The sequence below is a fragment of the Pistacia vera genome, unplaced genomic scaffold (assembly GCF_008641045.1).
Source record: "Pistacia vera cultivar Batoury unplaced genomic scaffold, PisVer_v2 Contig279, whole genome shotgun sequence".
Classification (NCBI taxonomy): Eukaryota; Viridiplantae; Streptophyta; class Magnoliopsida; order Sapindales; family Anacardiaceae; genus Pistacia; species Pistacia vera.
Genome location: NW_022196089.1, coordinates 192,172 through 197,010, shown reverse-complemented (window position 1 = coordinate 197,010; position 4,839 = coordinate 192,172). Strand labels below are relative to the sequence as shown.

General features: G+C 32.9%; 1 pseudogene; it reads right to left on the bottom strand.

The window, feature by feature from the left end:
* Positions 1-262: 262 nt before the first annotated feature.
* Positions 263-2,014, bottom strand: LOC116133989 (annotated as a pseudogene).
* Between the last annotated feature and the right edge of the window lie 2,825 nt (positions 2,015-4,839).

Sequence of the window (4,839 nt, the reverse complement as noted above, 5' to 3'; positions counted from 1 at the left end):
CATAGCCTAGTGTATCCATTTGAGGGCCTCTTGAATCTCATTTTAGTTTTGAAAGTAACTGCAACCTAAAGTTATTGAATTAACTGATATCTCTGTCCCCTGGATGGAGAAATCAAAAGCTTTTGATGGATTTATATGAAAAGGTTATGAGCCTCTCTTTTAAGATTACAAATTTCACATTTCAGATTGACAGAGAAAGCAATAAGTCTAAATTCATGGTACCTGTCCACACTTGTATTTTTTCTTTTCCTGCTAATGAAAGAGAAGAAACAAACAAACTTGGTAGAGAAAGCATTACATAATCTTCTTAACAACATTTCAAGCCATGACACATTCATTTTATCATTTTTATTCTGTTTACGAAAACAAAAAAACTATTGAATACAAAATAAACTACTTAGAATTATACTGCCAATCAACCTAGAAGTGCTTCCTCGAATTACTTCACAGGAAGTGGAGGAATGCTCTGCTCATGCCTAAAGAAATTAGCAGGATCAACTTTAGTCTTCACTCTCACCAATCTGTTAAAATTATCTTTAAAATACTTGGCACCCCAAGCACTAGCCTCAACAAAACTTGTGTTACTTTTCTTGTTCATCCCCAAATCAAGATCCCTGTAATTCACATAAGCCTCCCTGGGAAACTGTGACACATAAGGAGCCATGTAATTGTACAACTTCCTGATCCAGTCCATGTGCCTTGCTGCATTCTTTTCTCCATCTTCCCACAGACTCACATACTGGATTTTGAAAAGAGTTCCCTTCCTGTGAGGAAATGGGATTTCGGATTCCGAAATTTTGCTCATCATTCCTCCATATGGGTTCCATATCATCAATGGAGAATCTTCCTGAAGTAGCCTTGTCCATAGGCCTTCCAGTGCAGTTTCAGGAATTGGTTGTTTGACAAAGTCTGATTTGGCCTTGAAATAGTTCTTGAATGTAGACTTCCCCTGAAGCAAAACTTCTGGAGGTGTGTTGCTTGGATAGCCTCCAATGTATAGCACAGACTTGATCCAGCTCGTTTCGATACAATCCTTTCGAGTTAATCCCAATTCAGGAAAACTCTGTTGCATAACCTGGAGAAGTCTGTCAGCCCCACCGAGAAACAAGGCGTTGTATGAGTTTGTGACAGTTCTTTGGCCTTTTTTTACTGTGCTTGAAGCCACTTGAATGACAACTCTAATGAAGAGATTTTCATCAAGCTTATCAGCAACCTGTTGCCATCTGTAGAGAGTCTTTGTGGCACCTTCTTCCAGGGACTTTGTAACTGTAAAAACAGTCACAATTGGTGGCACAGGAACAAGTTTTATCTTCCAGGAAAGAATGACTCCAAAACTTGCTCCTCCACCTCCTCTTATGGCCCAAAATAAGTCTTCTCCCATGGCTGCGCGGTCGAGAATCTTGCCATTAACATCAATGATTCGACCATCAATGACATTGTCAGCTCCAAGGCCATATTTTCTCATCATGGAGCCATAAGCCCCTCCAGTGATGTGCCCCCCGACGCCTAAACTTGGACAAAGACCGGCAGGAAAGCCATGAGTGTTGCTTTTCTCTGAAATTCTGTAGTAGACTTCACCAATTGTGGCACCGGCCTGAATCCAGGCGCTGTTATCAGGAATATCACACGTAATGCGATCGAGCTTCGCAAGGTCTACAACGATAAAAGCGTTTCTATTCTGAGACATAAGAGAGGCCCTCATAGTCATGGCCTCCGCGCGACTCCATGTGAATTCCAAGCTCCCTGGAGCAAATAACAGTGCCGGACATGGGATTCATATAAAGGTGTGAAGATAAACTCAGGGTTTCGGCTTTGAAGGCTCAAATACCTGAGGTTTTGAGCAGAAGATTGCAGGATTGAGGAAAATGAAGAATTGTTTGGGCTGCAAAAAGCAGAGAGAGGAACAGAAATTGAGAATTAGTATTCAGGCAATGCAAAAAACTCTCTGAGTTGGAAGGGAAATTGTCCATGAAGCTGACAACAAAATGAGTAATGAAACGATTGGAAACTTCATTTTCTCAAAGTTTAATTAATTCTAGCTCCAGTATTTGGTGTTTAAGGTAAGAAGTTATTGAGTTGTATTTATATATGAATTATGGAGAGATCATAACGTGTTTTGAGCTAATCCTAACGTCCGTTCGGTATTTACATTGTTAGTCCATTTATTTAATTAAATTTAATATTTCCTGTTAATTCGCTTCGGGTCCTAGACTTTTGACTATGACTAAGAGAATTTGCCATCTCCCTCTTATTCCATCTAACTTCAATCACTTTAATTGTATTTCGAATTACTTATCTATAAACACAAAGTTAGAAAATCTCTTCGCCATAAAATTTTTCTAAAAAAATTCGATGTATACTTACAAATGAGATAATTATGTCTTTTGCAAAGTTCAAATTTTTTTAACCATTATACTAAGAGTAACACAAGGTTTAGTATTGAAAATTGTAAAAATTTGTCTTTAATTTTTTTTCTTTAACGCTTCTGTTTCGTGGTATTAATAAATTTTCAGCCGTGAGCTGAACTTGTTGGGAAGAGGGGTCAAAATGAGTTTATCTACCTCCTTTATTTGATCTGTGTGGGGGTTCTTATGATTCGATGCACATGGACACATTTAATTTGTCCACCATGCTCCAATTTACAGAAATTTGGTCTCAAAAGTTAGGTCAGTGAATCTGATTCTCCAGGTCAAGTTAATTTCATCAATTATCAACTTTACTTCAAATTGAATTTCTTTTTCATTTAACAAAAAATGGAAATCTTATCTACAAATCACAGGATTTGAATGAGAAATTAAAGAGAGAGGGATTGCATTAATATTATCACTTTTGTGTAAAATTTGTTGATTGTTGATCAACTGAGCAACAGAATATGTGATGAAAAAGTAGTATTTATTTCGAAATGACTAAACAACCACCAATGTTTCTGTATCGCACGTTTTTTTTTTTTTAAAGTTGTGTTCTTACAGGTTTTGCTCTTTACAAGCAGCCAATGAAGAAACTCCAACTTCTATAATTTTCAGTAAATTTTCCAAAGTGTCAGCCATGTAACTGAAAAATGTGCAATAAACAGTATAATCATCATGTAATTTTGATTAATATAAAAAAAATTTGAATAGCAATGTCATCATAAAGTGTAGTTATCCCACAACAAATTCAAACCAAATTATAGTAAATTACTCTAATAAGTTAAAAAAATGACTATGATAAGGAAATTATATACATCTTCCCATAAGAGATTACTAATTAAATCAAGACCTAACGTTTCTTAGAAGAGTATGTACATATATAAACTAATTATATAAATTATTTCTTATATATTGATGTGACAATCTTGTATGTTTGATAAATCATTATTTGAATATTTTAACTTATCTCTAATTTAAAATCATTTAACACATTAATACGTCAGTTTGTATAGATGGTTTATATATAAGGTCTGTATATGTACTATTAATCTTTTGGAAACTATTAAATATCGCTCAAAATTAACAAAAATCTCCTTAAAAAATATTATATAAAAAAATCTTTTAAAAATGTCAAAAAATCAACTTATAAAAGTATAAAAGAATCATGTGATAGGGATATGTAATAATTTCTAAAGATTATTGATCATTCCAGATCAAATGAAATTAGCTTTGATAACGAGTGAAACTTTTAGCATTACAGCCTAACTAAATTAAATATTAATACAGAAGATTAATCCGAACAAATCAACAGTTTAATTACATCTTGTTTCTTACACATTTTGTCTTCCCAATATCTACACGCATGCATCATAAACTCTTTTTTTTCTTAAATCCCCATAATATCTCCATTAATTAGAGTATTTATATAAACCACTTAAATATTCAATATAAACATGATAGAATAATCCCTTTGGTCCTACCCTCCATCATTAAGGGATTAAGATATCAAAATACACAAGATTTTATATATAAAGAACCATGAAAAGAACTGAAAGAAAAAAGTTGACAATGAGGCCAGCACGTTGAAAGAACAACGCAAAATGACACCTAGCTATTATTAATCCAAACTGATGGTGACAATTTCATACTTTTTTTAAGTTCAATGTTTCTATTTACCTCTTCTAATTTAGACAATTGTCAAGCTTCCATATTCTGAAAATAATTTCTATATAGCAGTACGGGCTAAAGTGTATATAATGTATACAATAATAATATATAATATATTTCTTCTTTATGGAAAGGCATCTTTAAGGTTGATAAGACTAGGCTGAAAGAGATTAGTCCTAGTTTAGAAGGTTGTTGCCCTAAGCAATATGTCAGTCTTATGTAATATAAATTAATGTTAATTTTATATGGGGAAGGGAATAATTGAAGTTGCTGCTGATGATAGGCAATTAATCCTACCAAGATAATATGACTATATGCTCACATGAAATTTGTTTGATCAGGGATTATGTTATACTATAGGTTTTGTTCTCTTGTGAGCATGCTTGTTTAAAACAAGTTCAATGTTTTCACATGAAGCCGATTTATTATATTATTTATTTAGACTGAACATGTGTAACATTAAGTAGGTCTGATTGTACTAAGTTATTTGTTATTTTCAATCATAAAATATTTAAGAATAGTAATTTGATCTAAATGTTGTATATATTAAACTCTATACATATTTATAATCTATTCATCAGTTTTTACTCTATAAAACCTCTTTTACTTTGACTTCTGGTAATTCATCCAATACCGATTAAAAAAGTGAAATGTATTTTAGATATCAATAAAATATAAACTTTAAATGAGAAAGTGGTATTTTAAAATATTTTTTTATGAAAAAAATGTATTAAGACAAACCTTATGTGGGAAAAAGTTCGTT